The sequence below is a fragment of the Protopterus annectens genome, chromosome 17.part0 (genome assembly GCF_019279795.1).
Source record: "Protopterus annectens isolate FY-2018-M chromosome 17.part0, PAN1.0, whole genome shotgun sequence".
Lineage (NCBI taxonomy): Eukaryota > Metazoa > Chordata > Ceratodontiformes > Protopteridae > Protopterus > Protopterus annectens.
Genome location: NC_056751.1, coordinates 495,624,968 through 495,642,112, shown reverse-complemented (window position 1 = coordinate 495,642,112; position 17,145 = coordinate 495,624,968).

Genomic DNA, 17,145 nt, shown 5'->3' with positions numbered 1-17,145 from the left:
AATATACTATATAAATTTCAGCTCTTAGATATAACCTATTTAGCTAAATGGAAATCTTTATGGGAAGTATCAGCCATGGAACTTATAACGAGATTAACAACATATCAACTAGAATTCATAAACACACATTTTATATGGATCTTAAAAGAATATTTTATCACACATACTAATCCTAATTACACTGCCAGTTACATAAATAATATTATAATTAACTTTAGAAACTTTATATATAAACATGCTAAATATAAAGTCTACTTTTGTTTGTTATTTCCTGTAGCATATACACAAGAGACTTTTGTTACCTCAACTGAAAAACAATGAACTCAAATACTGGTTCCAGCTAACTTATGAATACAAGACTAATTCACTGGATCATATTATACAGGAATATACACTTAATTAATTAATTACACTTAGCCCATTCTAAATTTAACCAGATGGGAGGTTTGTCCCACATAAAAGGATGAACAGTGACATGTAGCAAGATACACAACCCAATCAGATTGGTAGTTGACAAAAAAAACTATATCAAAAACCTGACTGGTATTTTTACTGCTGAAAGAGGTGGATTTAATGAGTTTGGTACAGAAGGAACAATGTCCACAAGGGAAACAACCAAATAATCTATCATTTAAAAAGGTGGTTTGAGATAAAGGCAATTTGGATGGTAAAAATTTTTTGTAATGGTTAAAAAGAGACCCCAAATTTCTACCTTTCTTGTAAGTAAGGATGGTAAAATCGTAGATAATGTGGTGTCAGCCAACAAAATATTCCAATGATGATGAACACTATGAATTAGTGAATTAGTGTTACGGCCATAAGTAGTCAAGAAACAAATGACTGACTCATCAGTAGAATCTACCTCTTTCAGCAGTAAAAATACCAGCCAGGTTTTTGATATAGGTCTTTTTGCCAACTGCCAATCTGATTGGGTTGTGTATCTTGCTACATGTCACTGTTCATCCTTTTATGTGGGACAAACCTCCCGTCTGGTTACATTTAGAATGGGTAAACACTTTAGTGAGATCAGACACCACAAACCAACTAATGCACATTACAAGCATACTTTGGCATATCCAAGTGCTTCATTTAATTTTATTATTTTTGACAAAATTACTGCACATAGATCAAACAAAATGGGCTGGCATGACATACTGAACAGAAAAGAAAAAAAGTGGATCATCAAACTAGGTGGATTATTTCCCCCTGGTCTTAACGAGCACCTATGATTATTTGTCATGTGACTCTATATGTGTACTATATAAATGACTATTGTACTTGTTTTCTTTACACTGATGAAGGCATTCTTAATTTTGCTGAAACTGGTTTGATTTATACTCATTTTTATATGTAGTTTATACTACATTTGATTTATACTTATTTTTTATACGCAGTTTATACTACATTTAAATTAAGGATCTTTGGTGCTACAGCTACTGTATTTATTGTGTTTTACTCTTGTATAGGCCCTAGGGCCGATAGCCTAGTACCAACCTATTCTACCCTACTCCAGCATACCTCAGCCTCACTTGCCTCCACACTACTTCCAAACTGCACCAACTCTGACATGCCTTAATGAGCACCTAATAAAGTTGGATTACCTGCAACCTCATTGTGCACCACTCCAGTGACTGGCACATCCAGCCCAGCAGAATCCATCCCCTTCCAAATCCACTTCCTTCAGGCCACTGACTGATGCCTATTCTGTGGTCACCCATTGCAAAAGAAAATAAATCTGTAAATCCTCTGCACACACATAGACCAAAACTTCTTAATGACAACATTAGGTGCTGCCAAGGGCCTACCATGTTCATTAACCATATAGCAGTTACATTAACCCACCTCGCTTATCATCAATATCCTGGCACCACTGTATCCCTCAACAAATCTTTTCACAGCCAGCTAAGGAATGGAACACATAGCCACAAAAGAAGGTCTTATGCCACAAGCATCAATAACTGAACCCATGCATTTACATGACACCAATTAACATGCAGAATGTAAAGTGAGCTACCAACTTGAGTATGTTACTACTAAACATTGCAGATGACAAATAATTTAAATATCAAGTATCTGGGTCACTTCCATAAACAAGCTACAAGAATGTCCTCATGCAATCACTGTTACCCACATTAAAAGATTAACAAAAACTATCCATTCATCTGTTACAGAGTGCAACCTTGTCAGCTTCCCATGTACTACTTTGTTCTACCAGAGCCGTAGCACCAACATGTACATCACAATGAAACATAGGATGCTTAAAACAAGGAATAAAACACCTCTGTAAATGACACGTACCTCTCAGGTATACCTCATCTAGAAAAAAACGTCCTCATCTGGGGTCGTAGAAGTTCATGTACCACAAAAATTCTATATCGAAAGTCCATCACAAATTCTATGTTAACATTCTAATTAATATCCATGATAAATATATCACTAAAAGGCCTACACTATAAATTAACACATTTTTAACCAACCTATGCTTTCTAGTTAAAGTTGTTAGTGAGCCATTAGAAAATGTTCCGCTCTAGTGTCTAACAATGTTCCTCATCACAGAGATGGAAGGAAAGACAATAATCATGGTAACAAGAAATTAAACCCTTCCATACTTCTGCCAGTACAGCAGAATAATGCAAAGAAATGACAAATATAAATCCATTGAACAATGAAGGATAACTTAAACATCAAAGTCACTGGGTCACCTCATGATTTCCATATGAAATCAAATACCTCACTATATGGACCAAGTTAACTTATTTAGTAATAAAAGCCTAAGCACCATTTCTGTCAGCCAGTACTGCAAAACTATCCTCTGCAAAATCATTCCTATCTAAATTAAAAGTTTAAACAAAATACATATTTATCCATTAAACAGTGTGACCTTGGCAGTACCTCTCATGTGCTGTCCTGTTCCACCAGCCGCTACAACAGCACATGTGGAACAGCAATGAAACCCAAAAGCTTAAAAACACACAAAGTAAAGTAATGTACCCCCATAACATACTCATACCTTCAAATATACCTAATTTTGAGGAACGTTCATCATTTAGAATCTTAAAATGTTATCCTCCTCCAGGTTCCCTTGAAAGAGTGTCTCACATTCATTGTTAGCCATTTAAATGATATCATTGGTAAATAGGACCACATTATATTATTTCCTTAACAGCCCCTTCTACAGATAACATCCAACTATAAATGCAAAGCTAGGCACCTAAAGTTTGCATCTGGAAACCATCCCAAAATTCCTCTTTATTCTTCTCACTCAAGTTCCAACCTATTATTTCTTACAATATAAACAACAATCTTGCTTATGCCTGCAGCCATTGCTTTTTTTCTTAACTCAGTCTGTCTGAGCTCTAAAAGGAATTTAACAATATTATATTGCTATGCAACTTACCATCTATGAAACTGCTTCTTTCATACCTGTGCAGTTCCCATGTGCTGCGGCACTAAATGAAAGTTTATGTGCACCAATAAACATACCCCACTTTGGAATTCGACAGCACAATACCAGCATCCGTTAAACAAATATCCATCCATACTACCTTGCAGGGACAATTTAGAAAGCATAGCTGCTACCTCCAAAGGGCCCCCAGTCAAGGACGAGAATCAAACACCTTAACTGTTGTCTTTGAGGCAAACACAGTTATCACCACACCAACCCTTAAACATCTGCATTATGCTCCCTGTCAGGTCTAGGGACTCAAACTTGGAAAACCATTCCAAAGTTTGATGAAAGACAGATGTAAAGTATGAGAGAAAATATGCCCATTCTGCAACCTCTGGACAGTACTCAGGTCTGCTTACTACAATTAGCTATAACATTCTATCTCTCAAACTCCTAGAGCAATAAATCTGGACAAAGCCCCCAACCAAGGGGGGATAATGGAGAAAAAAGGGACAGCCTTCAAACATTGCCCTTACAAACAAAGGGTTGATAGCATAGCAGGTCCCTCCGTAACATGAATCTTCGATGAACTTGCATCCTGCACTCAAATGTCCATCACTAAAATTTGACATCACTTTCCAAAAACTACCCTTTATGAAAACGTACCAAAACACAAGGCAACACATACTTCTCAGCAACAGAGAGCTGATAGCATAGTAGGTCCCATACAATTCATCTAGACAAAATGTTTGTCATTACTATGTACCTTCAATCTTCAGTGATCTGTCATTAATCTGCCAGAAAACCACCATGATAACCAGTTTGTTCCATGCTTCCAAAACACAGAATTAAAAAAAAAAATTCAATTAATTTACATATTCACATACTCACGGGTTTTGCTTTCCCTGGAAACAAGAACAACAAAAATGATTAATCTAATTTACATATTCACATGCACACAGGAAACAAAGGCTGAAAACATACTGTTGAAAAGGAACATTATAAAGTTAAAAATGGTGACATTTACTATTAGCAGAATTTTAAATAAGTAAAGTTTTACCCATTTAATGTACAAAATAAAACCTTTTAATGGTTAGAATTAGAAATAGATTTTAACCACCACTGCTTCCTTCTATGTTAAAGGCCCAAACACATACTTCAAAATTACACTTGTAAATTTAGAATGTTGCTAAGCTGCTAGAGTAACAGGGTTTGTTTCAACGCACCCTGTCCAAAGGATTCGAAGTCTGAAACCCAAAAACATGTTATCACCTAGTAACTGCAATCCTCAGATCATCCCTGTGATCTGCTAGAAAACCAAACATCCCATGGCAAACAGACCAAAAATACGAGCCAAAAATCTGGGCATTCCATAAAAATCTGGACAGATGAGAGGCATGGCTCTAAACTCAGTTAGGACAAAGACATAGACAATGAGGAGACAAAGGTCCCTACTACTTAAGTTGATAGAGTGCGCATATGCAGCGCTGAATGGTTACTTGAAGAGCTTCCCAAGCTGCAAACAGCCCAAGAGAGTGCTTTTATCCACCACACACCAGCAAGAGAAACCAAATGTAAAGCAATTTTCCAGCTCTGATGCTAGAATAAGAGGTTTTGTGTTACTCTAATGTTGTAATGAAATGCCAACATTTCAGACTACGTGACTATGCCATGCCCACCGCCATTGCATATGCGTCTGAATCCCCTCCAACTTTGAGCACAGACACCAGCTACACATAGCCCACAATGCAAAAGGAGGCATGATCCATGAAACACTAAAACACCAAAGAACCTAAACGAAACTGACAACAAGTACAAGGCTAAAGTAGCAGGGTTGTGTTAACGTACCCTTTTTTTTTTTTTTACTTTAAACTTAGATCTGAAACTCAAATCAAATGTATTTCAGCATGCAGTGACTTCAATTCTCAGCTCATCCCAGTGATGCCAGAAAACCACAAACTCTTGAGGAACAGACAAGCACAATCTGGACATTCTGAGAAATTTGGACAACAGAAATTCCACCACTAGACTAAGAGATCATGCTATAGTCATCACTACTGAGCATGTCACAGCTCCAGAAATGCTTCCACAGACTGAGAAAAAAAACATCCACACCACAAACAACACATTACTGCACCACAACCTACACTGTGACTTACCATTATCTCCTACAAGTGTCACACCAACCCAAAATGGCCAATCAGCAACAAATAAAACCCCACTAAGAGCTGTTACATGCAGCCCAACTACACAGCAATGAACACCCAACAAAACAAAGCCCAGGCTATTATCAACACAGTGTCTAATAGAAGCCATGACTCCCTCACAGACCCCTCCATTAACAAATACCTAAAACTCTACAACCAACCCACACCCTACTATAAACAGTCAAGCACACACCCAATGTACCCAGTAAATGGGAAAATAAATAAATATATAAAATTCACTCAAACAATACCACCATGCCCCATTCCTACCTAAGGCCTACCTGTTCTCCAAAAATGCCTGCAGGTCACCTCGGACATAAGCTTGCCTTGGCAAGTTTACGCCAAAGTGTGATTCTTTACCCAGTTACGCTTGGATAAAACTCATTAAGCCCTTCCCTATACTTACCTCATTTCCTCCTAATCAACCTACATTCCCATTTAACTCTTTCATCCCCCTCCCAAGTTGCTTTCTTTCCCTACCTCTTGAATCCCATTACTAATTCTCCTAACCTCAACCTGAAGATGTCCCTGGACAAACTGGTTTGTTACCAAACCTGATTTATGTTACTTTTATTGACATTAAAGGTAAGATAATGACTTTTATGCCAACTCCATATTTTTAGGCCATCCCTGAGAACTCCATCATGTTTTATTGAATGAGTTTTGCTTCTCAATTTGAAAACATCAGCATATTTGATTATCCATCACCAATTTCCACTTTTATACCTCAGAAGAATAGACCAAAAAGACGTGGTCCCAGTACAAAGTCACTTGGATAACACTGGTAACCCTTACTAGGATAGAGCGGTACCTCTGACCTTATCCAGGCTTGTATTACCTATTTAATTACATATGTGGTCTGACAGTTAATGCACTTTATATGCCGTTATTTCCTTTTCTGAATAACGTTTAATGCATTATTAACATCAAGATAAGCACCATGCACTATCAATGCATTAAGTACTCTTGTCTCTTCAAAGAATAATACAATAATCACAAGGCAAGATCTCCCCTTAACAAGTCTTCACTATTCCACAAATAAAAGGAACAAGTTCCATGAGTTACTCTGCATAGTCCCCATTATAACTTTTATGGGATTAATATTATTTGGGTCTCATTTTTCTGCCTCCTGTTGCCATAACATTGAGATGTGTTTACATACTGATATTTTTTATTTAATATGATTGAGAGGGATTTAAATAGGTTTTACTTTATTCTGTATAGGAATGCAGAAGGCACATTGTCTGATCCCATAGAACCTGATTTTTATATTGTTTGCTATATAAGGCATGTTTCTCATGGAAGCTTATATACTTTGATCTCTGACTTTGCTTATTCTAAAATCCACAGACTTTTTTTCTGTGGTTATATTTGTTATATCCCATAGCTGGGTGATTTTTCTATTGTTTATGGATAACATGCTAAAGCCACCATTTTCCTTTCATTTTCCCTTTCAAATGTTTCAGATAGAGCTGGAAGACTTAATAACAAAACACTTTCTGTACTTTATTTAATCTAGATTTTCTCTCTTGTAGAGAATAATTTTTGAAAACCGAGTAATGCTATTTTTTTCTGCTGCACATCCCATTAGTTTTGTAATTCTAACAAAGAGAGTCTTCTCTGATAAGTTTACCTCCATGTACTCACACACATACACACACAGACACACACACACAAACGTATGTATGTATATATTACAAGTGCTAGGGTCATGGTAAATAATGTCTCAGTTTGAGACATCATACAAGCATTGTGGACATTCTGCACTCCTTTATCTGGATAGTGACATTAAATGATCTGTTGTAGATGACCACATTGATACAATGTTGCTTCCTCTATGATTTCTCTTTCTCTCTTTTTGTAACGTCTTCATATGTTTTGGTTTTCTAATATCATGAGGGAATGGACTCCATTCCTAAGTTAGGATATGATTGGAGTTCAAGAGATTAGTAGTGTTATTCTCAGCTCAGGCAATGTGTCCAGAATTGCCTCTTTTTATAGTCCAAGTGGGATTATATGTATTGGTAGCATATCTAAATTAGGTAGCAATTTCTTTTGATTCATCCTGTTGTTCCTAAGGATCTTGATTTGATAGTTATTCAAAGAAATGTTTGTCTACAATAAATTAACATATCTCCTCAAGAAGGATAAAAACTTCTTATGGAGAAGCAAGCTAAGTTCTTCCACTCTCAGTCAATATACAACCTGGCTATAGCAGAAAATTGATCAGTCCATGTTTTTAGACCAAAGTAAGTGTGGACATATATGAAAAAGTCTAAAGAATCCATACATCTGTTTCAAATAAGACATTGTAGACTAGTACCTGTTTACTGCGGGGTGAGAAGTTGGCATAATGGTTTAGGTGTTTACCTTCCCGACACAAGGTGCAGGATTTGATTCTCATGTGAGGTAATTGGCTAGGCTTTAAATGGCCCACAAGGACAGTTAGCCTAGTACTAATCTATGAACCTATGAACCTACAATCCCAAAACATATGACATCCATTTGCTACAAAAAGAATATGACAAACATGTTAATGGGCCACCACAACAAGACTATGTAAGAATTGATGGTGAACTCTCAATTAGCTTCTGAAGTAACCAAAGATATATTATTATCATATGATTTGCTAAATTGAAAACAAAACAATTTCATCATAAGAAATTCTGCTCATGGAGAATCAGACTACTGATGCTTCAATGTCAGAAAAAAATGCTAAACCAGCATGGGCACAAGTACAGCTCTGTAATTTGAAATGCAGTAGATGTAACCAATAATACAATCTCAGCAATGTTACTGATGATTTACAACAAAGGGTTTGGAAATAACTCAGATACCCGATTGTTAGATAAATGCCCATAGAGAAATGGATGATCTGACAAAAGCCTGTAGACAGACTGAGATCTGGAAAAATAGTCATAGATGGAAAGATATTTGGACCAGTACCATAACAATGTTGAGGGATCTGTGCTATATGTTAACCATGATTGTATGTCATTATCTTCTCTCAGAAAGATTGATATACTCCAACATCAAGGATACTGATATACTCCAGAATCATGAATACTTACTATAATATTATTATGCAACAGACAAAGGTATAGTGCAGGTTCACAGGTTCTTGCAAATCTTGAAGTACAGGAGATTACCAGGAAGTTCAGACACAGCATCCAGTATTGGTGGGATACTAATAATGTCTCTCATTAAGTAGATTTTCCTCAGATATCCAAAGGTCAATTTATGAACATTCATCTGGTCATCCAGACTGGTTTTAAACATTGGCAGGGAAATACTACTATAGACCTCTTATAACAGAAATGGAGATACACTGCATTAGCTACATGTTGTGCAATCTAGTGTTTTTGGTCTGGCAATATAGTCTTAAGTCTTTTGAATGGGTATTTACTTTTCTAATGATTCAGTTTAGGTTAAGGAATTCAAGGAGTGCTGGGTAATTCCTAGCATGGAAAGCTAAATAAAATTCACCACTCAGGAGTCTATATAACAGCGATTAGAAGGGCAGAGCTTGTAGTCTATCAGAGTAGATAAGAGTAGTGGGACCTCAAATCTTTTGGAGAAGAAACACTGAGGTCTGTCAAATATGTTTAAATGCTTAGCATGGTACATGCCAACGGGGACAGTAGAAAGTTAATAATGAACCAAACAGGGAGGAAATAAAATGGGACTATAACTTCATTGAACCTCATGATGCTATCATAACTGATAAGTTGTGCAAACTAGAAGGATTTTCTAACCACAAAACAAACATGGTGATCAGTGCAGAGTTTGTTATTAGATATGTACCCATGTCCCTGTTTACCATCTCAGGTTTTAGCGGAAGGTTGTCTATATGGTATGATGCAGTCATGCCAGATTCATCCAAGGAAATGATGCTATATTTCATGCCATTGAGGGTAAGTCCATGACTAAAACTCCAAGCATTTTTTTCTTTGCAATCTTCAGAAAACATGACTAGCCATAGTCCATTGACATCACCTTTTCTGTCAGATAATATTTACCAAAGAATATGGGGCATATGAATCTTCTATAGCTTTGCAAATAACACAATTGAGACTAATAGACTTACATTTCCGAGGGTCAGTAAAGGGGCCAAACTTAAGCAAGGACATTACAACAGCTATACTCCACACTTTCTAGATGTAACCACTGAAGGCAAATATTATGAAGAATTCATGGAAGAGTTTTGCTAGGTGGAACTTAATGCTTCTCAACAGAAATACATGTATATTGTTAGGACAAATGGAACTAGTATTTTTAATGCTGTAAGGTGCCTAAAGGACCTGGTCCCAATAAATTTCAGGATGGTAGACATGAGAGGAGGAATAGAGGACAGAGGTAGCATAAAGATGGAATAGAATTTGTCCACAAGAGTATCAGCAGTGTTCCTGGAGTCAGTTAAGGAAGTACCATTAGAGGAAAGTACAGTACAGAATTGCTGGTTACTTCTAAGCTTCTAAATATAGTTGAAGAAGGCCTTACCATTGTCTTTTAAATTACATGCAATCCAGAGTTCAGAGGCAGCCCTGAGTTTCCTAAATGGCAGTTTCAAGGGACTTGACATCATGATTTATTGCATTATTAGACAGGTACAGATGCCTCATATATGTATCCATACAGGCTGTACATTTCTTTGAAGTAGTCAGACTCGGATACTGGGTTATCTGGAGAGCTATACTATTTGTGATTTTCAATAAGCTTGATAAAGATTCAGAAATTGGTTTTAGAGTAATCACTGAAAACAGAGGAATTATTAGCAGCCACAAAGCAGGTTTTCAAGGAGAAGGTCACAACGAGATGGTCATTTTTGAGTAGGGAAAGTATAAGTATTTTGTATAACTGGGGAAAACATCTATGAGGACACGATCAATGAGATTAGCACTTCTGATGTGCAAGGAAACAATTTGGTGAAGTGTACTGGCATTTACAAACTCCTGAAATTTCTTTTTATATTTGTTTTTTGGAAGTGTATGTATGCAAGTTTATGTCCAGATAGCTGAAGTCAGCCATAGCAAAGGCAAATGGTTTAATGGTTTACTTTTCTAACTGCTTAAGGTATTCTGCATATTCTGAAGGGTCAAATATGAGGTTCTATAATTTACTGCAGAGCGGTAATTAATTTTATGGACTGTAACTATAAATTAAGCAGTTCCCAATATCTTGCTCATGATATGGACTGTTTAATAGTAAACCCATACATTCTAAGGAAACAAAATTGTGATCTGTAAAAAGTTGAAACAGTGGTTATAAATAGCACTACTTATGTTTCTTCAAGAGTAATTTACAATTTTAGCATCACCTTAAAAAAATAGACATAAACTGAGACACATTTAGGAAAAATTCCTGCATCATACACAGGCACACATAGATATTCAGATAGTTGATAGATAAAGCCCTTCCTGTACCCTATATAATGATGTGTTTTATCAGTGACACAAGCTCTGGATGGGGGTTTGGGAATGACTGAGCGACTGATGATGCAGAACAATTGAGAAAATGCTCATGGAATGGTGCTAACAGCTAGTACCACACTTACCATTATGATTTGTAAAGGTTTGCTATTTCATATCTGCATTTTCAAGTTTGCTCTACTTGTTTTGCTATGAATGGGTTTGATTGGGCATTTAATTTCTCTTATCTTTTTTTAAAGTACAGCTGTACTCTGTCAGTGTGTCCATGTCAACATGTAAATACTGCAGCGAAGGATCACAGACAGTTTTTAAATTGTGGAGTTTACCTTTTATCTACAGTTTGTGTGTGTTGTCCTGGAGGTAAAATGTTTAAATTAGAGACTATGCAGGAGGATCTAGGTCCAGTGTTAAAAATAAATAAAAAATATAAGGTTTATTTATTATGCATATATTTATTAACATTTTACTGTTTTTTTTTTCCAGTGGATGTGAGTTTTACATTTATACATTTTTCTTCAACTACTTACAAAAATCACTTCTGTATATATTTAGGTTGAGCAGACTTTTGAAAGAATTATATTTTGATACTGAATTTTTAGTATAAGGTGTTTCATTAATGCAACTATTAATGATCCCAAATATCATAGCAGTAGAGCTGGCTGACCAGTTGATTTCCCCCAATACAAATATTTAGATATGTGACAACGCAGAGTTGTGAACTTAAATTTTTTTTACAAGGGATAATTCAATTGAGGTACCTATCTAAGCCATTGAAACAAGCACTGATAAACCCCAATGACACTGCCTTGTGAGGAAATAACTAACATACTAAGTATGTGAACCAGAAGGAGAAAATGATACTTTTTAACCAAAATGAAAACAATGGTTACATTATCTGTGTACAATGTAATACTAAAGCCTTTACTACACAAGGAAAGTACCCCAACCATGGTGACCAATATTTCGAGAAGCACGGGAATGTGAATAAATATAACCGTTTATTAAAGACTCGTTATGTAACTAGCATGAACATCTGGTAAAGCATAAGCAAACTATGAGTAAATAGACATGCTGATTAATGAATGATTAGATAACCACAGCACTTTAAAGTACAGGCACTGTTTTAAGTAGTTGTGTTGGTTAGTGTATTGTATGAAATCACAATTATTTCTCCTGGGACATATAATTAAGTTGGAAGAAAGCATAAACTATGCTGATGTTTCTAAGCATGCATTGGGCAAGTATATATAAAACCATAAATGCACTTTTGGTATATACAATGCTGAAAATGGAATTAACAAACAAATGCATTCTACAATTCCACTTCCAAAATGGATTTTTGCCAAGTTATAGAGAGCATATAAGTATACTGAATTTTTACATTTAGTTATCTTCTTGAATGAGCATTGTTAAACCTTTGCCAAATGCAACAGATGATAGTGAGCAAGTCAGAAAGAAAAGGTTAACTAGGAAGGGAGATGGGAAGGAAAACAACAGATGCATCCATAAGGTGGAATGGCACAATTATATAGCATTGATAAGATACTGAATTCAGTAAGGCAGTATGTCACACATGATATTAACATGCCACAGATGTTAAGACTATGCTGATGCTCAGTTATCACTGAAGCCAGGGCAGGCCTATGCAATTTAACCAAAGCATGGTGATATCAAGGGAAGATTTCCAAATATAAGGTAAGAAAGGGTTTTTTTAATCAATGCAGATGCTAAAAGCATCATATTTGTTCTTCCAGCTTAAGGCACACAATTGCAGGGACCATAAAAGGCCTAGTCATATATACCTTTAAGCAGATGTAGTTAAAAGTTCTTATTCGTGCCCACCTCCCAAATCCAGCATGGTCATATATGCTAACCCTGATGTAAATTTTTGTCTACCCAGCCAATAATCAAGACTAGACTTTAAGGCAGTCAAAGCAAACTAATTCTACAGGCCTGGAATACTTTTACCCAGGAACTTATCTCTTAGCAAATCTTGCTTTTCTGATGGTGTAAATTTAAATCCCTGTTATGGGTGTTTGTAGAGCCAGTGGCTTCATGAAGAAACGGGTGGTCAAATACAACTGTATATTTCATTGCTTGAAAAGAAAGACACAGGTCACATTGTAACAGTCAGTGGACTACTGAATATAAAGAGATTTGTGCTACTCTGCTTGGTTAGTTGAAGGATTTAAAGTCTACAATATTTCTGGTTAAGAATCACTTGGGTTTTTCCAGTTGAGTAATATGCTTCGATTTGTACATATCAGTAGAGACCACTGTATTCATGATGGTTCAGATATGGGAAGATCACAGTGAAAAGATGACTTCCTTGGATCTGAGTTCAAATTAATTAAATTAATTGGTTCATTTGCAAATTAACTAGGGCAGATAGAAGGATGTCCTGACTATGGTGAAACATGATAAATGAATGAGAGTTGCCTACATAAGTACTCTGATCATTAATGACTGCATCTGTAAGAAAAGGAATATCATTTATAACACATGAAGTGGGAACGGAATTTCGTTAAATGATACTATGCTGCACTTTTTTACATTTATCTTGAGATCATTTTCAGTACACCGGTTATGTTCATATTCCAGCCCTTTTTGGAGCAGTTTATTATTAGGAGTTGAACACATAATAGTGCCCACCTTTCATTTATCAGCAAACTTGGCCAACCACACTTCCTGGATATTGGTTTGGACTTCTGCAAAATAAATGCCAAACATGAGAGGGGCCAGCACTGATCCCTGTGATACCCCACTACTTACAATGTTATATTGAGGAAGGGTATCAGCAGCTTGCAGTATTTGTGATCTGTTGTAGATATACTTTGCAAGGCAGTAGACAGTTTAAGGGTTTGTGCTGTTTGCCTAACTTTTCAATAAACCAGCATGTGGGATAGTATTAACAGTCCTGGACAGGTCAACATAAGCACTATGTACAGAGTGAATACTGCCCATTGCCTCTGAAACCTTTGCAAAGAAGTTTAATAAGTTCAGGAGATAGGACCTATCCCTCACAAAACCACAACGAGTGGGGTCAGGATCACTCAAGTTGCCCATATCTACATAAATGCTATCTTTTATTATATATTTCATGGCATTGCATATAAGGCTGATGAAGCTCATGGGGGCCATAGTTATCTGGGTCTGCAAGGAGGGGTCACAGTGGAGTTACAGTGGCTGTTGTCTTGGCACTGCTGTAGAATGGGCTGGATAGGATGAGATTGAACAGTTTAAGTAGAAACTTGGAAAGTGCGTACTTGCACAGATGAAAAAGCAGCTTATCGTGTTATCTTCTCCCATTAAAAAAAAAAAAAATAGCCTTTGACAGAGGTCCTAAGACTTGTTCCAAAGTGATTTCAGGGAATATAAATTCTTGAGCATAGAGGGGGCAGTGATAAGGGTAAATGGGATAAAATTCACACTAAATTTATGTGGTTTTATATCGACTATATCTTTTGGGATTGTTATGCGTGATATTATTGTAGATGAGCTCAGTGCATTGTTGAACATTATTCATTAATCTCCTGATAAAACTGATAAGAAGATTTGTAGTTCCATTTGATATCTCTAGTGACTTCAGTTCGTGCTCTGCTTTATATTTTTTAATAGTGCTTTTAAGCTTCTTGGCGGAATGTCTCTATGTTTTATAGGGCAGATAGAAGGATGTCCTGACTATGGTGAACATGATGAATGAATGAGAGTTGCCTACATAAGTACCCTGATCATTAATGACTGCATCTGTAAGAAAAGGAGTATCATTTATAACACATGAAGTGGGAACGGAATTTCGTTAAATGATACTATGCTGCACTTTTTTACATTTATCTTGAGACCATTTTCAGTACACCGGTTATGTTCATATTCCAGCCCTTTTTGGAGCAGTTTAGTATTAAGAGTTGAACACATAATAGTGCCCACCTTTCATTTATCAACAAACTTGGCCAACCACACTTCCTGGATATTGGTTTGGACTTCTGCAAAATAAATGCCAAACATGAGAGGGGCCAGCACTGATCCCTGTGATACCCCACTACTTACAATGTTATATTGAGGAAGGGTATCAGCAGCTTGCAGTACTTGGGATCTGTTGTAGATATGCTTTGCAAGGCAGTAGACAGTGTAAGGGTTTGTGCTGTTTGCCTAACTTTTCAATAAACCAGCATGTGGGATAGTATTAACAGTCCTGGACAGGTCAACATAAGCACTATGTACAGAGTGAATACTGCCCATAGCCACTGAAACCTTTTCAAAGACGTTTAATAAGTTCGGGAGATAGGACCTATCCCTCACAAAACCACAATGAGTGGGGTCAGGATCACTCAAGTTGCCCATATCTACATAAATGCTATCTTTTATGATATATTTCATGGCATTGCATATAAGGCTGATGAAGCTCATGGGGGCCATAGTTATCTGGGTCTGCAAGGAGGGGTCACAGTGGAGTTACAGTGGCTGCTGTCTTGGCACTGCTGTAGAATGGGCTGGATAGGATGAGATTGAACAGTTTAAGTAGAAACTTGGAAAGTGCGTACTTGCACAGATGAAAAAGTAGCTTATCGTGTTATCATCTCCCATTAAAAAAAAAAAATAGCCTTTGACAGAGGTCCTAAGACTTGTTCTAAAGTGATTTCAGGGAATATAAATTCTTGAGCATAGAGGGGGCAGTGATAAGGGTAGATGGGATAAAATTCATACTAAATTTATGTGGTTTCATATCGACTATATCTTTTGGGATTGTTATGCGTGATATTATTGTAGATGAGCTCAGTGCATTGTTGAACATTATTCTTTAATCTCCTGATAAAACTGACGAGAAGATTTGTAGTTCCATTTGATATCTCTAGTGACTTCAGTTCGTGCTCTGCTTTATATTTTTTAATAGTGCTTTTAAGCTTCTTGCCGGAATGTCTCTATGTTTTATATATATATATATATATATATATATATATATATATATATATATATATATATATATATGATAATCCGGGAACATCATAGTTTTACTTTGTTTTTTCTTATATAAGATATTATATCTTTGATAAACAGGTGAAGACTTTGTTTACACTTTAAAAACAACAGCTGTGTTTCTGAAGGACAATCAGTTTAGTCTTGACTAGAAGAATAAACAGAATATTAACTAACAGAAGAGTGATGCTTGCTGGCACTCTCTGTCTGGTGATATCTATTGGCACGTCAACATAATGGATCATTACAGGTAAGGTATATATCCAATCAGATGCCACAAAAGAGAATGCTTCTTTTCTTATCTTTAATGGTATAGTCATGGGCTTGTAATCTGAAACTGAGTTACATCTAAAATTCATTCCTCATGGTGGAATGCTTCATGAATATTCATTTTATTTTCCAGAAATCTGTTACAGACGAGGTTCATTAAGCTTTTTGTTGAATACTAATAGATTTTCTTTATCATATTGATTAACATTCTTCATATAGCTTTGTCTTTAGTCACAGAGCTGAAAATAATATCCCCTGAAATACAAATCAGAGGCAACATATTGTTAATTATTTTTCTCCAGGAATGTCTGCTGTTAACAATAATGCATGAACTCCATAAAACACCTTAGTAGATGCAATTGTCAAGTATGAAAACAATTTTTTCTTTGTTGTACTATAGTTTGTATTATGCATAGATTACAATATGCAACATATGTAATTATAAACACCTAGATAGCTACTGTTCGCCACTACATGCACATTCCAGTAGGAATTATGTTTGACATTTAAGCCGGTAATGTGAAGTACTATCGATGTTATACATCATGACTAACATCTTTTGTTTCTGCTTGAAGACTTGTCAGCAAAGGTCATGGCTCAACACTGAAAATGGTTATTTGCAATCAGTGCACTCATGTGGTCAACAAAGCAAATAAAATAAATGTATGCTCGTCTGTTTCATGAAGCATTTTTTTCTGCTTCTTATAATGGATGACTGCCAGAATGAAAAACATATTTCCAGAATACAATGCTTTATAAAATAATATACAATTCACAACAGTGTTTTTTTGTATTGGAAGTTATGACACAACTATGACCGAAAAAATCACTACATACACACACTTCTCTAATCTTTTTGATCCCTCTCTGAAATCTG